Consider the following 20,565-nt stretch of genomic DNA (forward strand, 5'->3'; position numbering starts at 1 on the left):
AAGAGTGGAAAAATATTATAAAAGACAAATACCTGAAAATAAATAATAATTACATTGAAGAAAGATTAATTGTATAAAATGAAAATAATATCTGAAAAAAAAAGATTAATATTATCTGAAAGAATAAAATATATTAAATACAAATAGAATTTACTCTGAAAGCCAATATTAATTAAATAAAAATAGTGATAAAATCTGAGAAAAGAAAAACAATTAAATAAAAATCATAATAATATCTGAAATAAAAGAATAATATTATCTGATTATTTAAAATATAAGGCAAACATTTGTTTTCACATATTATATTGGATTGTGCAGCCGCCTTAAACGCATAAAATACATACTTATGTACATATGTATGTAATTATTTTGCGTATTATGTTGAACTGCGCAATCCAATTTCAAACAACTTTAACACACACTTACTTAACAATTTAAATTTGCTGCTTCTGATGATATTGCTGCAGCTGCTAGTTCCAATGCTATAAAACAAATGAAGTAATTATTTGTAAAATTATTTAAAAAAAAATCATTCACTTACCTTCTTGTTGTACGAGCCTCCTTTACGATAGTACGATCATGAATGACATGCGTCTTTCAATCGTTTTTTTATTACCCTTTTTGGGATTTTCTTTTGTCACTATTGACAATAATGTTTCTCCTTCGCACTCATTCAAATAAATCAAGAGATGAAAGAAACTTTTTTCATCGCATTTAGGTAAACAAAAATAACCCGAAAATGTGCGTTGGTGTTAGTGTATAGAGAAAATTGTGTAGTTGTATTGGAATATTTGTCTCAAGCGGGTAGCCGTGGTTCGCAGGGTTATGTTGCATGGTTTGGGTTGTTTTCAAGTGCACATGTGCATTTGTAATCAATTTCCCAAACCTAAGTCAATATGTTTATTATATACTACCTTGAGTGTATGCGTATTACATATTAATGCATACGTGCCTCATACATATATGTGTGTATGTTGCATATAAATGCACATATTTTTATGTGTTTATGTATGTTTTGATATTGCCTCTGCCTTATCTTATTCATGTGGACTGTATAACTTATTACTACAATAGCTAGAATATTTCATATCTTATTTAACATTTCAGTCACCGACTACCATTCTTCGTGTGTGCACGTAGTTATTTCTCTCTGTGACTTTCCATTTTTGCTTGAGTTTAGCGTAGCTTTTGTGTTCGCCATTCTTATTTCAGTGATTTCAATTTATTTTACGTTTCGTATTAAATAATATTTTGATTCAGTGAGTGACAAAGTGATACACAATGGCCCCTGGGCCCCCTTTTAGGGGATAACAGATTTGCCCCGCTTGCTGTTAGCCCCCAACCAAAAAGGAAAAAACCAACTAAAAAACAATTAAACGTTTTCCCCGAGTTACCAAAAATACAAAAAGAAAACTCAAAATATTTGGTGATATCTTCACTTGAACCCAACAAACCCCTAACGAAATTCTCGTGTTTTGCAGTGCAAAAATCTCTACAAGTGATTTGCAATGACATCGTGTCTATATCCGAATTACGTGACGGCAGCCTCCTGCTTCTAGTAAAAAACACCACGATCGCCAAAAAATTTCTTGATACCAAAAGATTAGCAGGCCTTTGTGATGTAGAAGTGAAATATCACACCAACCTAAACTCTACGAGAGGGACAATCTTTGCTCCTTGCCTCAATGACATAGCCGAAGAAGAAATTATTGATAACCTAAGCGATCAAGGTGTGATCGCAGTTTTCAAATTTACCAAATTAATAAATAATAAACCCCAACCAACTGGTGTATGCCTGTTAACATTTGACCGCTACCACCTACCTAGCTCTGTTCAAGTCTCGTGGCATTCAGCCCGTGTTAGGTTGTACATTCCCAATCCAATGATATGCAAAAAATGTCAAAAGCTTGGGCATACAACCAAACGCTGCAATAATGCCTTCATTTGCGACACGTGTGGCCACCCCCCGCACGACCCCGAAGCTTGCACTCGTAAATACTGCGTTAACTGCGCAAATGATCATCCCTCCTCGTCAAATTCATGCCCTAAATACGCCCAATCAAAAGAAATATTACGCATCAAAACCGAAAGAAAATGCACTATGCGCGATGCAATAAAATTTTATAACGAAAGTAATATGACATCTCTACCGACCACCTCTTCTAATTCATTTTCTTCCATCCTCAAAGAAACAAATGTACAGGAAAAAAGTAAAGAAATAAATGTCAAGCAACCTGTCAAAACTCCAAAAATTACATATTCACAACAAAAAGCTGAATTACAATCATCAGTTCCTTCTACCTCCTCTTTTACTTCTAACTCAAACCCCACACAAACGACCAGAGATATAAGTCCACCAATAAATCACTCAAAAACCAGTTTTAATGAACACTCACCTACCAACAACAATTCAAGCCTAAGATCACAAACAAGCCTCTCTCCGCACTCAAACTTCACACAAACGATCTCAGATAATAATTCACTAAAAACTTACTCAGAAACCAGCATGCACGAAAGCTCTTCTACTCAACCAAACAAAACTTTAAATTTACCGACAGAAATTAATTTAACCCATTTTAACTTCTCTCCCCCCGAATTTCTCAATAACTCAATTCTACAATTAAACTCTTCATTAGCACCCAATACTGATAGGACTAACACAACAGAAATAAAAAAAAAAAATAAATAAATAAATAGCTTTAGCTCTTTCAGTCCTCACCAAAAATTTTCTCCATCTTACAGTGGAATATCAAAGGCTATAATTACGATCACCTTCAAATTCTAATTAAAGAATATAACCCATCTTTGATATCTCTTGCAGAAACTCATGTGGCATTCAATAAATCCGCCCAGGCCCCTAAACAATATCACAACTACTTTCACAACCTGCCTTCCAACACTAATAAAAAGCAAGGTATAGTTGTACTTATTAAAAACTCAATCCCTCATAAACTTATAGCTGTCAACTCAGATATTTCCCCTATAGTAATCGAAGTAAATTTAAGCTATAAATTGACCATTATCTCAATGTATATTCCACCTCAGCAGCATTTCACTGCTAGTGATATTAATAACATTTTGAACAGTTACAGTACGCCAATCATTCTGTTGGGAGATTTAAATGCTTGGAGCCCTATGTGGGGCTCACCCACCGTCAATAGAAGGGGCAAATCTGTTGAAGACGTAATTTTATACAACAATCTAGTCGTTTTGAATGACGGTCAACCAACTCACTTATCCACGCATCAAACTCTTACCCATATCGATGTCATTGCCAGCTCTGCCTCATTGGCACCCAAACTTTCCAGCAAAACTCTTCAAGATCTCTATCGTAGCGACCACTTCCCTATTCTGACAACTTTCCCTCCACAACAACCTAACATTAAAACCTCCCCAAAACCGAAGTTCATTTTGGAAAGAGCTGACTGGCGAAAATACCAATATTTGGCGTCGCAGCTAAACCTACAACATCCAACCAGCATCAACATAAGCAAAGAAGCCTCTTCTATCCAAAAATGTATACGCTCAGCTGCCCATTATGCCATCCCCCAAACCACTAGGCGCCCTGTTAGGAAAGTTGTCCCGTGGTGGAACCCAGATCTCCAAAATTTTAGAAATATTAAACAAAATGCTTGGGAAATGTTCAAGAGAAATCGGTCTACAGCCAATCTCATCAGTTACAAAAAAGCCAATGCCACCTTTAGAAGAAAATTGAAAGAAGCTAAGCGCTCAAACTTTGAAAATTTAACTAATAATATAAACCTATCTAGTAACCCAAAACAAATTTGGTCCAACATCAAAATGCTTGTAGGACCCTATACTCCATCCCAAATTAAACTTTTGGTGGAAAATGGCAACTCTATTTCTCACCCACTCGAAATTGCAAATCGTTTTGCCTCAAATTGGTCCCAATACTCCAGCGACACAAACTTTCACCAACGTTTCGTATCCGAAAAACTGAGATATTTTAACTCAACATACCATTGTAATCCATCTCCCACAGCAAAAACACTTGAATTCCCAATAACATACGATGAGCTTAATTCAACACTCACCTCAATGAAAGGTAAAACCCCTGGCTTTGACCGGATTTCTTACGACATGTTAAAAAATCTTCCAGTCGGACTTAAATCTAGGCTCTTGGACTTTTATAATAACATTTCGATAAAGGTGTGTATCCACAAACTTGGAAAACGGTCACAGTCGTTCCTATTCTCAAGCCAAACAAGCCAAATACATCCATTTCAAGCTACAGACCCATATCCTTAATTCCCTGTATGGGAAAGGTGATCGAAAAAATTATTTCCAAACGCATTATGTGGCTCGCTCTAAAAAATAATCTAATCAGCCAACACCAAGTCGCCTTCAAAAATGGTCATAGTACCATGGATGCCCTTCTTTACTTCGATCATAATGCTTCGATTGCACTATCTACGAAAAACCATATCTCAGTCTTAAGCCTAGACTTCGAAAAAGCTTTTGATCGAGTAGGGGCGCACGTAGTATTAGAACAGCTAACAAAATGGAAGGTCGGGAAAAAAATGTTTAATTTCATTAAAGATTTTTTAACGAACCGAAGACTAAGAGCCAAAACTAACAACATATATTCCAAGATTTTTAATTTTACTAACGGCATCCCACAAGGATCGCCCCTTTCTGTAACGCTGTTTATTATAGCTTTCAATGCTATCAGTAACATTTTGAATAAGTATAATCATATTGATCATATTGTGTATGCTGATGATGTTCTTATTTTTACTAAGATAAAAGATTTAAATATTGTAAAAAATCGCTTTTCCGGGATCCTCTCCGATATCTCAGACTGGTCTGAACTATCAGGAGCCCAATTATCATTCAAAAAGTGCAAGATATTCCACATGTGCAAAAAACTCAGTTGTAATAGTATAAGTTTTAGTTTCAATAATACAATTATTGAAACTGTCGATAGACTTAAAATACTTGGTGTATTCTTTGATAGAAAACACACTTTTAAAGTGCACTGTAACTATATTAGAAACTGTTTAATTTCTCGTTTGAATATTGTAAAGTATCTTTCATCCAAACATAGTTTAATTCATAGTACCACCCTCGTAAACATCACTAAATCTATTATTTTATCAAAAATTGACTACGGTCTTCCAGTTTACGGTAATTGTGCCAAAAGTAACATCAAGCTTATATCCGGTCCCTATCATATGGCCATTCGCAGAAGTCTTCGTGCATTTCCGACGTCACCTACAAGTTCTTTGCTTACGGAAGCCGGTGTTCCTTCAATCGAGGAGAGGGTGTTACAAAACTGCATCCGACTTTTTCCTAATCTGCTAAACTGTAAGAACAAAATTTTGTACGGAACTATAAAAAAGGAGGTCAACTACAAACGCAAATTCAGCATCGAATCGGGGATGATGAGATGTTTGAATCTAGCAAAAGAAATTGGTCTCACTACTCGCCTTCAATTAGCTACAAACAGCGCATCGCCGCCATGGCTGCTGAGTAAATCTTCGTTTGTTACTAACCTCATGCAATATCCGAGGAGCTCAACTAACGCATCTACCTACCACCAACTTTTCTATGAAGCAAGTCGTCCACTTGTATCAAGTTCGTGGACATGTTTATTTACAGATGGTTCAAAAACGGAACATGCAACAGCTTTTGCAGTGGTAAAAGAAGACGGTTCTACCATTTATTCCGGTATACTTCACCCCTGCAGCTCAGTATTCTCTGCAGAAGCGTCAGCAATTCTTGAAGCAGTGTCATACGCAGTAAAACGCAACCACAAATACCTAATTTGTACAGATAGCAAGTCGGTAGTCTCAGCCATTCAAAATGTAAATAATCACAACATAATTATTTCAACTACAAGAGATCTGTTAATCAAAAAGGAGCACCAAATTAAAGTAATGTGGGTACCAGGCCACGTCGGATTACCCGGCAACGAAGAAGCAGATGCCAGAGCCAGACTAGCCACAAAAGAACCTCTACATTTATACCCTTATTTAGATAAGTCGGACATACTCCGCTTAGGTCTAGATTTCGTCAAAGTAAAGAAAGGCACAATACAACCTCAGAATCACTATTACACGACCATCAATCCAGCAGGTGTTAAACCAACCTTTCCTATTACATGCTCATACCACGATGCCCAAACTTTCACCCGTCTTCGCATCGGACACACAGTTTTGACACACGAACACCTCCTCAAGGGTACGAATCCACCACCATGCCTCCTATGCAATGCAAACGCTACATCAGTGGATCACATTTTGCTAAGCTGCCCTGCACTTGCGGCACACAGACTCACCACTTTTGGCACGTAGTGATGAGGAAAGGGCAAATTGCTTTACAAATCACCTAGAAAAGGTATTTCAACCCAATAGCCCAAAGAACAAGACCTATCACAGCCTTCTTCCAACAGACCAATAAGTCTCTTACCCTGTATTTCTAAAATATTTGCTAAAGTGTTAATATCAAGGATGACTCCTTTCCTCCACGAAAATAATATAATACCAACGCACCAATTCGGGTTTCGTGCTAAACATGGCACTGTAGAGCAAGTAAATAGATTTACGGACGAAATCAGGAAAGCATTCGAGCACAGAAAGTACTGATCCGCTAATTTTCTACATGTAGCTCAGGCGTTCGATAAGGTCTGGCATGAAGGCCTTTTATGGAAAATCAAAAACGTTTTACCTTACGAATTGCATAAAACATTGGAGTCATATTTAAGTAACAGGGAATTTACAGTTAAAGTAGCAGACTTCATATCAGAAGAACGAGTAATAAGGGCTGGTGTACCTCATGCGTGCTAGGCCCAACTCTGTACATAATATGTATATACAGTAGATATTTCAGTAACTATTAACGTATTGACATCCACTTTCGCGGATGATACAGCTCTAGTAAGCCGTAACAAATGCCCCATCAGAGCATCAAGAGTAATAGAGCAGCACATAACTATGATCGAAGAATGGTTAGCCAACTGGCGTATAAATATTAATGAGCAAAACTGCAAGCATGTTACGTTCTCGCTACCACCAGAAACGTGTCGGACAATTAAAATAAACAATGTCCTGATACCCGATGCGAATGAAGTAACATATCTTGGGATTCACCTGAATCGAAGGCTCCCGTGACGAAAACATATAGCTAGTAAAATAACTTGCATGAAGTTAAGACCAGATTTTAAACAAAAATTCTAAACTTAGCCTAGACAACAAAGTCCTGTTGTACAATGCAATCATAAAACCGATTTGGACGTATAGCATTCAACTGTGCGGTATGACCTGTGCAACCAATAGTGATATAATGCAAAGGTTCCAATCTAAAATGCTTAGAACAATCAGGGGTGCACCATGGTACATGCGTAATGAAAACATTCATAAAGATCTTGATATTCCTGTGGTAAAGAAGGAGACAGAGGATAGCAGCATGAGATACATCTCTAAACTTCGCGAGCCCATTGGCTAATGCCTAAGCAATCAAACACGTTTAAAAAGAAGTGATCTACCAGCCTACTAGAGAGCAACGTTTTACCAAAAAAGCTTAACCATATTCTTGAGCTATCAGTAAATAAATAAATATTGCAAAAAAAAATAGCTAAGGTCTCCGCAAAAAGAAATTAACGGATGGAAGAAGTGAGCAAAATATCGCATAGTTTAAACACGTATATGAACTGCACTAACACTTTTTATAAATAGGTATGGTCCGATTGGAAAGGCTATATCCGGAAGAAAATCGCACAAAAAAAAGAGAAAACCATGCTACTGGAGGAGGTTAGTTCAAAAAATTTTGCTAACCCCCATCTATACATACGTGGAAGTCATCGCAAATAGACCTGCAGGACGGGTATCTGTCAGCAAACGTGTAAGCTACTTGTTATTATTCTATTTTGCATACATTATGCTTAGCAGTTTGTTACCTTTAACATACAACTATGTTAGCGTGTTTGTTACAAGCATATCTGTTACCTCGATCTCCTCGATATGTTATTCATAGGTTAGTGTATTGGCTACCATTTCGGTTACTCTAACAAGCTCCTGAAAATCCATTCTTAATAATTTTCAGAAATTATTTTGTTAATATATAAATTTTTATTTTATTATTTTAACATTCACATTTAAGATAAATATTCAAACTAATCAACAACTAAAAAATATATTTTAAAACTAAGTTTAAAAAAAATATTCTTGTTCAACAAATATACAAGAAAAAACCAATAATTTTCCTCTTCTTCTTTAAATGCGTAGCCACCGCTTACGCGGTTATAGTCAATTTGGCTAAAAATCGAGACACCAAAAGCACCTAATCTCTCCTCCCTCTTTCTCTACTTCCTCAGGCGGGTATTGCGTCGAATATTTTCAGAGCTGGAGGTTTTTCATCCATTCGAATGATATGACCTTGCAGCGTAACCGCTGTCTCTTAACTCGCTGAACTATGTCTCCCGAAAACTCGCAACGTTGACTCATCACATGTTGGCATCGCCCATGCGTATTCATCAGAGTTATTCTGCGTTGGATTTCGAGGCTGACATTGTAATAGGTTTTTTATGTTTGCTTATACAAAGTATACTGTTTCCTTCTCCAGCCTGCTGAATGGCAGTGAAAATATAACACCAGGAGACGGGGAACCCGATTCCCCAATCGATGACGATGGAGCAGACGTTCAATTGCCTGACCATGAAGAAGTTCGAATCGCAATTACCCGCCTGAAGAACAACAAAGCGGCGGGGCCGATGGATTACCGGCCGAGCTATTCAAAAACGGTGACGAAGAACTGATAAGGTGCATGCATCAGCTTCTTTGTAAAATATGGTCGGACAAAAGCATGCCCAATCCCAATCCACAAAAAGGGAGATTCCACAATCTGCGCCAACTACCGTGGGATAAGCCTCCTCAACATCGCGTATAAGGTTCTATCGAGCGTATTGTATGAAAGATTAAACCCCACCGTTAACAAACTGATTGAACCTTATCAGTGTGTCTTTAGACCTGGCAAAGCAACAACTGACCAGATATTGACCATAAGGCAAATTTTGGAAAAGATCCGTGAAAAGGGAATCGACACTCACCACCTTTTCGTCGATTTTAAAGCTGCCTGAAAAATTTCAAGCGTTTTTGAGATGCGAAAAGTTTAGGGATGCGAGATTTTAAGTAAAACTGGCGATAAAGTTTAGTAAATTATTCTAATTTCTTAGCTTAAATCTTAAAACAAACGGCTTAAACTAGTAGTAATGTATGTAAGGTAAATCGTAAAAGTACAGTGAAACTTCGATAAGTCGTAACCTCGATAAGCGAAAAACCTTGATATTTCATAGTATTCCTTCGGTCCCTAGAAAAATTCGCGAAAAATGCATGTATTTCGGTCCCTTTGATAACTCGTATTTTTCTTGAGACAAAAATTGAAAAATGTGTATCAAAAGCCTCTACAACTCGTATTTTTTTCACAAAAAACCGTACGACTATTAAAAACTGTTTTCGAGCTTGCGGTTTTGTTAAAGATCGAAATGTAGTAGTAATCAGCGAAGATGTACTTCACATAGCAGAGTGGGCTCGTGTTCCACAAAATGCAGAAACACGTGTAAACTTTGACGACTACATTCATGTTGATGATGAGTTAGTGATTACTGGAAGCCTCAATGATGATGAAATTCAGGGTTTCGAAAACATCGACGATGAAAACGATGAAAACGATGAAACATTTGAAATTCCCTCAGTTTCCACAAAGGTTGCGAAAGCTTCAATTGAAATTCAATTGCGTCTTTTTTTCATGACATCAAATGTTGAAGACACTATTTTTAATGACATTGTAAGCATTGATAATGCCATAGATAAAATACGCCAAAATAATGTCCGTCAAAAACATATTACGGATTTCTTTTAAAATGAACACTTTTTCTTAATTTTTTTTTACAAATTTTCAAAATACATACTTACATATGTTGATTGAATAACATACATATGTACTTTATATTTTAAAATTTAAATATGTACTGAATCATTTCTTGTTTTTTATGTAAAATTGAAAAAATAAATAAAAAAAACTCTATAATTCGTATATTCTGTATGTTGCCTCTATAAGTTGTATAACTTGATAACTTGAAAAACTTCGTAACTCGTATTTAATTTGTGGTCCCTTGCAAATACGAGTTATCGAAGTTTCACTGTATAACAATTTTTCAAATTTTCGTTAAATATTGTAATAGATTAAGTTAAGGTAAGTATTAAGGCAAGTAATATTTTAGTATTACAAATGTAATATTAGGAGAAGTATATGATAAAGTTTCTTAATCAAATTTTTTATAATTCATGTTTTCTTAATTTTAGTTTTAAGTTTAAATATATGTATATCTATTGTCACTTGACGCAACACCGGCCACCTTGATAGGATCAGGTTCCTTCAACATCCATTGGAAGCAAGGCCAGTTAGTGGATGGGACGCTTAATTGTACCCGTCTTGGTCGCCACGTCTGTGACTCGCACCTTGCCGTCTTGCCCTTCGACGGTTGCGACGACTCGTCCTATTACCCACGGCTGCGGCGGCAAGTTGTCCTGGACGAGGTCATTGAGCTGCAGATTGCGTGTGGAGTTCAGCCACTTGTTGCGTTTCTGAAGGCCAGTCAGGTATGTTTTAGACCACTGTCGCCAAAACTGTTGCTCGAGGGAGCAAACAAGTTGCCATCTCTCGCAGCAACGAATTCGGTCCACTGACACCTGCTCTGGAGGTAATGTTCGCAGGGAGCAGCCTATTAGTAGATGTGCTGGGGTTGGCGCTTCGCCATCGTTGGAATCATGGCCGAAAATTGAGGAAAGCCTCAATTCGGCTAGTAGTGTATTGCTGATTACGCGAACGATAAGGTGTTTGCGCTGAAGCTGAATCCTTCTTCTGCGGCGAGTCCCTTCAGCCTTGCGGTCGGCGCCGACAAAGTTGGTGGCGTTGTCGCTGAATATCTTTGTCGGCATTCCTCAGCGTCCAATGAACCTTTTTAGGGCGAAAATAAATGAATTAGGAGATGGGTCCGAAACTAATTCTAAATGTACTGCTTTTGAAGTGAAGCAAACGAAAACTGCAATATATGTTTTTACGGGTGGTCTACCGCGTATTTTTATTGATGTGTATATCGAACCACAAAAATCTACGCCACATACAAGAAAGGGCCGTAGTGCTCGAAATCTTTCGACTGGCAAATTTCCCATTATTTGTTTTGCAACATTTTGGGCATTAGTTAGCCATATGCGTTCTCGAAGAAGCGCAACCAACGCTTTAGCTCCAGGGTGGTGATTTCGAAGGTACAGAAACTGTAAATCTGTTATAACGAAGTACGAATTTTTATTTTTAAATAATAACGGAAATTTTGCATCATATGGGAGAGGCGCATTTAATAGGCGACCTCCTACTCGGATTAATTTGAATGAAAAAATTATCCGAGTACTCATGCAAAAACGGGTTAAGTTTAACTCATCTTATGTTAGATCTTGTCCCATGGAGGATTTTCTTGATCGTCTGATCCATCGCAATATATATGCGACCACACGAAGGATTTTTTTATGAGAAGAGAATTTTTCAATAAGGTACAATATTGAATTTTTCTTAGTAGCCGAAATTAGAGTATAAGTATTTTTCTTCTTCTCTAATGCTTCGTCTTCTGGTGAGAGCTGGAAGTGGGTATTAACTGGCCATAACGCAGGTTCTTCAAGGAGGAACTGTAAATCGCCAAACCATATCGAATTATTCAATTCGCCCATTCATTGGCACATATCGCCAATGCACTTTGTCAGTCAACTCTTGGATTTCGGACACCCTGTTTGCGACAAAGGTTTTTAGTGAATATGGATGTGTTTTAATCCAATGTAAAACTATTTCGGAGTCAGTCTAAAATTCAACATAGGCGCTACTCTTGACCTTAATTTCGAAAGAAGATGTGCTGACGAGAACCAGTGGCGTAGCTACAACTTCGGGCGCCCGGGGCCAAGGATGTTCTGCCGCCCCCCTTTATCTACCTACCTACAAGTTTCATGAGGTGGTTCGAACAAAAGTGAATTTTTACAAAATATCTTCGATATTAAGTATATAAAATTTAGGAATTTAGAATTTGCGTGGCTTCTAATTCTGAAGGAAGACAAATTCAAAGACTGAAGAGTATTCGAGTAAAAATTAATACTTTTAATTGTTATTCAGATTATTACATTGTGAGTGGACATCTCTTTATCTTTTATAATAAATTTTGAAACAGTTGAAACAGTGAAGAGTTGTGCCGGATGACTTTGCTGCGTTGGCACTGGATGCATTGCTTGGCGAATTCCCGGCTATCTTTCTGTAGTCCGGGCCATACAAAGCGTTCAGTCATCAGTTTCGCAGTTACCCTCATGCCTGGGTGAGATATGTTATGTGTTGCGCAAAGAACTGTTTGTCGGAATCGTTTTGTTATGAACGGGCGTAGTCGACCAGTTGAAGTATCGCAATAAACTTTCTTAGTACTAGAGGGGATAATAATACTGGTTAGTAGAAGCGAATGACTAATTTTACCTTCTAAGTATGACTTTAACTCGTCGTTGTTTTTCTGATCTTCAGCTAAGTCATCAAAGTTTATTGGATCAGTTGTTATGGCTTGGATTCGAGACAGCAGATCTGCTGTAACATTTTTTACCCCTGGTACGTGACGAATGTCTGTCGTGATCTGCGCAATAAAATCCAATTGACGTGCCTGACGATCGGATGCTTTTTCTAGTCGTTGCCGAAAAGCATAGATCAGCGCCTTGTGGTCGGTGTAAACGTGGCAATTTCTTCCTTCAAGCATGAAGCGAAAATGACGGACGGAGAGAAATATCGCAGTTAATTCTCTATCGTAGGTACTGTACCGCTGCACAGCTTTTGTAAAAAGGCCCTGGAAAAAGCCTAAAGGTTGAAGTGATCCATTGGAAATTTGATGTAGAGAGGCGCCTGCAGCGTAGACAGATGCGTCGACCCATAATGAAAGAGGAGCGTTCGGGAGCGGGTGCGCTAGAAGCGCGCAATTATCGATTCGCTTCAATGCGGCTAGGCAGCGGCTTGATTCCATCCTTCGTGATTAAATGCCCTAAGAAATGCAGCTCTAATCCACCAAGCACTGGTTTGTCTACGTTTATTGTTAAGTTGTGTTGGCGTAATCGTTGAAAAACAATACGAAGATGTGCGCGATGTTCTTCTGGGGAGCGTGATGCGAAGCATATGTCGTCCAGGTAGGTGAACACATTATCTATGCCGCGGAAAACTTCGTTGATGACTCTATGGAATGTTTGTGCCGCGTTGCGCAACCCAAAGGTCATGTGCGTTAATTCGTACAACCCAAAAGGAGTTGTGATGGCAGTTTTACAAATGTCATTGGGATCGATTGGGATCTGGTGAAAGGCCTTCTGTAGATCGTTTTTTGAAAATATTGAATTTCCAGCAAAAATATTACTGAAATCGTGCAGGAACGGCAGAGGGTATTTGTCGGGGACAGTTACCGCGTTAAGCGCGCGGTAGTCTCCACGCGGTCTCCATGACCCGTCGGCCTTGCGCACCATATGTAATGGGCTAACCCAATTACTGCTGGATGGCCGACATATGCCCAGTTCCATCAACAGCTCAAATTCAGCGTGCTGCCGTCAGCTTTTCAGGCGACAGCCGTCTTGGACGAGAAAAAATTGGTTGACCGTTTGTAATGATCCGGTCAACCACGGTGGACTTCGTTGTAGAATCCGCAGCGGCTGGTCGCGTTACGTCACTAAACTCTCGCAGCGAGTTTAAAAAATCTTGGGCTGAACTTATGGTTGAAATGTTTGATACATTGATTCGCGCTACTGTGCAAAATGATTTAACTGCTGTTTTGCGGTCGAGCAGACATCGCTAGTTAAGATCAGGTAAAAGGTCGTAATGTGATAAAAAATCTGCTCCAATGGTTGCTTGGGTTACGTCTGCAATCACAAAGCTCCAAACAAAATCCCTGCGTAAGTTGACGTTAAGGCGAAGTATGACTTCCCCAAAAACCGTAATCGGTGAACTATTAGCGGCAAACAATTGCATATCCGATCCCTGAGATACTCATTCGTTAGTTGACTGTCGACGCGGATAGACGTGCGATGCGCGTTGTGATATTCAAAGTGTTTTTTCGGTGATTTTTTGGGATTCTCTTTTGTGCGGTCATTTGTTTACGTGATTTAGCTGGCACCGTTATTGCCTGGCGCGTGTGCGTAGCGGTTCGGTTTAATTGTTGGTGCGATCGCGTGTAGTGAGGGTCGGTGACCGCGAGTGGTTTTGTGCAGTTACACATTTTTGCACTTATTGTGCAATTTTTGTGTGCCAAATCGGTTTGAGTAGCGGTAAGTAATTTTATTATTACTATTGTTTATACGGACAACGTAATCATCCACGTTGTTGTTATTGGCGGAAGCTTCGCACGGTTCCAGTATAGCTCCGTGTTGGCGGTACTCTTGCTGACTGGACTGCCTGCCAGTAGTTCTGTGCTGCGCATCTGGCGGTTAGTTGGTTCGGTGTCAGAAGAGTCTAGACAGGATTGCCCAAATGGTGCAAGCGTCTGTCCAGCGTTGGAGATTGCGACTCCTGCAAGGACCAACGGTCGTAACAGCGTTACCGTTTAAGCCCACAGCGCCACATCGGTCGACTCCGGACCGTTAAGGGGAATTCGTCCGGCCGGCGGCTAATAGAGTGGCCTTAGTCCGACCACTGGTTGGGGTTGTGAGTTGTGCCACCGCGAGCACGCCATAATCGACCGCTTGGGTGGTCGCTGTTATTGAGCGGGCCCTTGCGTGGGTTGCACTTTTCAGCGCGTTCAGACGCACGCACCTGGAGAGCAGCTGCTCCAGAGTCTTTCTGTCCGTGAGCCCTCTACGCTAGTGGTACGCCAGCGGATCAACGTCCGGTGTGTTTTACGTGGGCACTTGCTGACGACAGCCTTACTCCACGACGCTCAAAAGCACAGCGGATCAAATCAATGCGTTGATCAGCGCCCTGAGAATGCAAAGCATTTTCGGTACCAATTGGCAGCGTGGAATGGACACACTAACCACCTTGGTAGGGTTCGAGGCCCATCTAAAACCTCTGCCGTGCTTTGGGTCCGGCACCCGGTTGCAATGCAACTCCACATTCAACTGACAAAGTCAGTTCTTCCCGCGATTCGGGTTTCAACCACAACCACCACGATACTCCCCGAGGGGCCAGTCCGCACGAGCAGATTGGAGCGAACTCCAAGGGCTCCTGCTCCCCGTGGTACCAGAATTAAGTCTCCGGTCAGACCTCGTAGCCGAAACTACTACCAGTTGAGCTTCCATACGGCTCTGGACTGGTGGCCAGGGGTTGGACCCCATACACACATCCCTAACACACCCCAATCATAACAGAAACTAACCCTAATCTTCCAGCTAACCGCCTTCGCCGCTTAAATAATTCACGCGCAAAGGACCCTAACTGTTCGGTATTCCGACTAGTGGAGATCACACCACTAACATCTAATCGTCCATCAGTCCAGCTAATCCCCATACCACCCAAATCCCTAATGTCCGAGTACATCGGGCACTCCGCAATCAAATGCGACCAATTTTCTAAAACTGCCCCACAAAAACACCCAGACGTATCCGATAGGTGCCTCTGATGCAAAAATGCATTCAGAGGCCCATGCCCCGTAAGCAGGAAACCCAGACTCAGACAAAATCTGAAGTCTGGGTTATCCACAACGAACCCCACGTCCCGAATGTACTCGTACGTCACTCGGCCGTTAGGACTATTGTCCCAACGTTCTTGCCACCTACATCTAACCCTATCATCTAGGAGCCTCTTGCTCCTACCACCACACACCACAGATGGAACCCTGCGGGCAGCCTCGAACAACTCCGATCTCCACACTCCCATTCATGCCGACAAGAGAGGCCTTTCTGTCCGAAAAATAACTCCGCCAAAAAGAAATTTCCGGACAGCCAAGCTCCTCCAGCCGTTGCACCACTCGATCCCAGCTTAGGTAATCAACAAATATGCCGAGGACATACTTGTTGACATTCTCCCTAACGACATTCTGAACGTAGAACCATGCATCCATCTATACTGCGTCCTTTCCTGAACCCAAACTGCCTATCCGACCACATACCCCACGTTAGATCCTGAAACCGTTCCACCATGACTCTTTCCAGCACTTTTCCAAGTACTGGAAGGAGACTGATGCCCCGATAAGATCGAAGATCGCTCCTGACCTTATCAGGGGACTTAAGAAGAGGAACAACCCTAGCACTTTTCCACTCGCGTGGAAAGTATCCCTCCCAGACGCACTTATTATAAATGGCCTCCAGGTATTCCAGAATGAACTTCCATAAGCTTTTACACATCTCTCCGTTCAAACCATCAAAACCTGGGGACCGTTTAGACCTAACCAGGCCAAAGGCGTACCCCAACTCCCCATCATCTAATGGAGGGACTGGCACCTCTTGTGCTTGAGGTACCAGCACCTCCGACCTAGGAAAGAACGCACCTAACAGAACCACCGCACACTCTCTCCACGACGATAACAAGGTGTCTCCGACGCGAAGAGACGTGACATCCTCCCTCCTACGACCCCGGCAGATCCTATAGACCTGACCCCAGGGGTCGTTCCTATTCTTTCTCACAAAACTCCTCCACTCTTCCTCTTTACTTTTCACCAGCATCTCCTTATATTCCCTAACCGCACAACTAAATTCATACCTAAGCTGGGACAGCCTATCAGAATTGGACCGCCGGGCGCGTTGAAACTTTCGCCTCAATCGCCTGACAGTCCTCCTCTTCAAGGTTAACTCATGCGTCCACCATTTAATTTTACTAAGTCTTGAACACTCATACCTACCAAAAACCCTATCATTAACCCCCCAAACAACCTCATAGAGACGAGCAATCTGCTCGTCAACCCCCAACTCCTCAAACTCTCTAAGCGGTATGCTAAATACCGCTTCCCTAACCGAGAGTCCACATTGGTTCCAGTCAGTACCAGCGGTACGCCATCGCCGCAATGGACTCTCATAAGGCAAGGGAGGGGATTGAGGGGTAACCATAATTTGAATCAAATTATGGTCACTCAATCCCCACCCTCCCTTTATCTCCCATCTGAAGCTAAAAGCCCTACTTGCTGCCTCATTCATAAGCGTCACGTCAATGTCAGTTACGCCCCCAGGCCCATCAAACGTATACCATTCACTTGGCTCATTCAAAATGTGGAGGCCTTTAGCCACCACCCATTCGCTTAATGCCTCGCCTCGACTGTGGCTTTGGTATCCAGACGAATGCCGGGATACCTTACTAAACCACATCGAGGACGAGGCATTCGCATCCAGCCCTAGGATAAATGGGCTGCTACTCGCAAGTAGTAGCTGCTTATCCATGTAGCCCAGGTAGGGCTCTAGGGGCTCGCTATATTTACAATATAAACTAGCGACGATCATCCTACCGAACTCCCCTTCTATCGCTACACATATACCCAGTTGTGAAGAATCCACAACTACGCAATCGTAGTGTGGATTATTCACAACTATTGCAGCGTTAGCTCTAAGGTCAGTGAAGACCTTAAAACCCCCAGGAAGACCCCGAACCACACCATTGGTGGCTTAGGGCTCCTGGTGTAGAGCAATACTGCACCCACCCTCAACCATGCAATCCCCCAACTCACACATTACGGCATAAGAGCCCTGACAGTTGAGCTGGATAATCCCTCCCATCAGTGTCTGGCGAGGGCGCGCTCAACAAGGCCACAATATATGGGGCAGACAGCTGACATCATCAGACCTTAATCTACCCTTAAACTCACAGTTGCGACAATGGGGTGCATTGACGCAACTGGCAGCTTTGTGGCCTTCTTGACCGCACCTCCGACAGACATCAGCCTTAGCCCTACACTCACCCACCCGATGATCAAATCCCATACACCGGAAGCAGCCAGCGACGGGGCTATCCGGTCGCACCCGGAAGTAGAACCACTTTATGTAGCACCGACCCTTCTCCAAGAGGGCGGACATCAACTTGTCCGTACCCTCCAGGACAACGTTGGTGCTACCGTCAGCGGCCACCTTCCAGAGACGACTGACCATCCTCACGTCAGTCCTCTGGGACGCCGGGCTGAAGTCCTTGAGGTTCAGCCGGAGTAGGTCTTCCATGAATTCCTCATGGGAGATCTCCGTATGGACCCCCTGGACCACCACCCGGCGACCCAACTTCCGGTTGACAGAGACGTCCAACCCCACCTCCTCGAATTTCTTGTTATTCGCAACTTTCTCCCTCTCAAGAACAGAGGGAGTGCGAATAACCGCCCCACCACCCTTAATTGGTCTAAGGTCATGGACCCCCACACCAAGTGAGGGACCCACCTCCTTGACCACCTTCTTTATAACCTCCTTAGAGGAAGTTGCAGGCCCCTTACTCCTCACCACGACCGACCAGGTCTCCACAGGCTTCGGCGTCACCGGTGTGATCGCATACAGCACAGGTGCAGGAGGCGGAGGCATCGGTGCCGACGGAGCCGGCATTGACCTGCTCGGCGTCGAGGGGTGGCCCCGCAACTTCCCCTAAAGGGCATCTACCTGACCGCGATGATGGGCATTTTCGGTAATTACCGTCATCAGGAGCGCCTCATACTTTGAGGCAAGCTCCAACAGCCCCTTCGCGGTCTCCCTCTCAAAGCCCTTGGCCTCAAAGACCAGCTCATTGAGCTCCCCGGTAATACGCTTTGCAGCCGCCACATGGCGGACTGCCCCACCCCCAACAGCAACAGCTCCCCTTGGAAGAGCCCGCGTTCCCTCTTTATTGCCACTCGCGACACGAGTGACAACTTTCGCAGCGCCCTCCTTCGCGACGCCCACTCCTTTGCCCACCGTACTAGACGGATGGGCAACGCTCCCACTACCGCTACCTCCCTCGTTACGCGACGACCCCGTACGCGCAGCCGCTTTCATGGTGGTGGCCCCTAAGGCACTCCTACCACAACACCCGCTCCATCCCTCGACACCCCCTACCTTACGCGGCGACCCCGCACGCGCAACCACCTTCTCAGCGGAGGCCACGTTGGCACTCCCGCCACAACTCCCGCTCCCTCCCTCTGTACCTCCTACGTTACGCGGCGACCCAGCACGCATAACCACCTTCTCGACGGAGGCCACGATGGCACTGGGAGCGTTGCCCATCTGGTAGTGGGAGCGTTGCCCATCCGTCTAGTACGGTGGGCAAAGGAGTGGGCGTCGCGAAGGAGGGCGCTGCGAAAATTGTCACTCGTGTCGCGAGTGGCAATAAAGAGGGAACGCGGGGAGCTCCAAGGGGAGCTGTTGTTGTTGGGGGTGGGGCAGTCAGCCATGTGGCGGCTGCTAAGCGTATTACCGGGGAGCTCAATGAGCTGGTCTTTGAGGCCAAGGGCTTTGAGAGGGAGACCGCGAAGGGGCTGTTGGAGCTTGCCTCAAAGTATGAGGCGCTCCTGATGACGGTAATTACCGAAAATGCCCATCATCGCGGTCAGGTAGATGCCCTTAGGGAAGTTGCGGGGGCCACCCTCGACGCCGAGCAGGTCAATGCCGGCTCCGTCGGCACCGATGCCTCCGCCTCCTGCACCTGTGCTGTATGCGATCACACCGGTGACGCCGAAGCTCTGTGGAGACCTGGTCGGTCGTGGTGAGTGAGTAAGGGGCCTGCAACTTCCTCTAAGGAGGTTATAAAGAAGGTGGTCAAGGAGGTGGGTCCCTCACTTGGTGTGGGGGTCCATGACCTTAGACCAATTAAGGGTGGTGGGGCGGTTATTCGCACTCCCTCTGTTCTTGAGAGGGAGAAAGTTGCGAATAACAAGAAATTCGCGGAGGTGGGGTTGGACGTCTCTGTCAACCGGAAGTTGGGTCGCCGGGTGGTGGTCCAGGGGGTCCATACGGAGATCTCCCATGAGGAATTCATGGAAGACCTACTCCGGCTGAACCTCAAGGACTTCAGCCCGGCGTCCCAGAGGACTGACGTGAGGATGGTCAGTCGTCTCTGGAAGGTGGTTGCTGACGGTAGCACCAACGTTGTCCTGGAGGGTACGGACAAGTTGATGTCCGCCCTCTTGGAGAAGGGTCGGTGCTACATAAAGTGGTTCTACTTCCGGGTGCGACCGGATAGCCCTCGCCGCTGGCTGCTTCCGGTGTATGGGATTTGATCATCGGGTGGGTGGGAGTGTAGGGCCAAGGCTGATGTCTGTCGGAGGTGCGGTCAAGAAGGCCACAAAGTTGCCAGTTGCGTCAATGCACCCCATTGTCGCAACTGTGAGTTTAAGGGTAGATTAAGGTCTGATGATGTCAGCTGTCTGCCCCATATATTGTGGCCTTGTTGAGCGCGCCCTCGCCAGACACTGATGGGAGGGATTATCCAGCTCAACTGTCAGGGCTCTTATGCCGTAATGTGTGAGTTGGGGGATAGCAGGAGCCCTACGCCACCAATGGTGTGGTTCGGGGTCTTCTTGGGGGCTTTAAGGTCTTCACTGAACTTAGAGCTAACGCTGCAATAGTTGTGAATAATCCACGCTACGATTGCGTAGTTGTGGATTCTTCACAACTGGGTATATGT

The sequence above is a fragment of the Bactrocera tryoni genome, unplaced genomic scaffold (assembly GCF_016617805.1).
Source record: "Bactrocera tryoni isolate S06 unplaced genomic scaffold, CSIRO_BtryS06_freeze2 scaffold_120, whole genome shotgun sequence".
In the NCBI taxonomy this organism is placed as follows: domain Eukaryota; kingdom Metazoa; phylum Arthropoda; class Insecta; order Diptera; family Tephritidae; genus Bactrocera; species Bactrocera tryoni.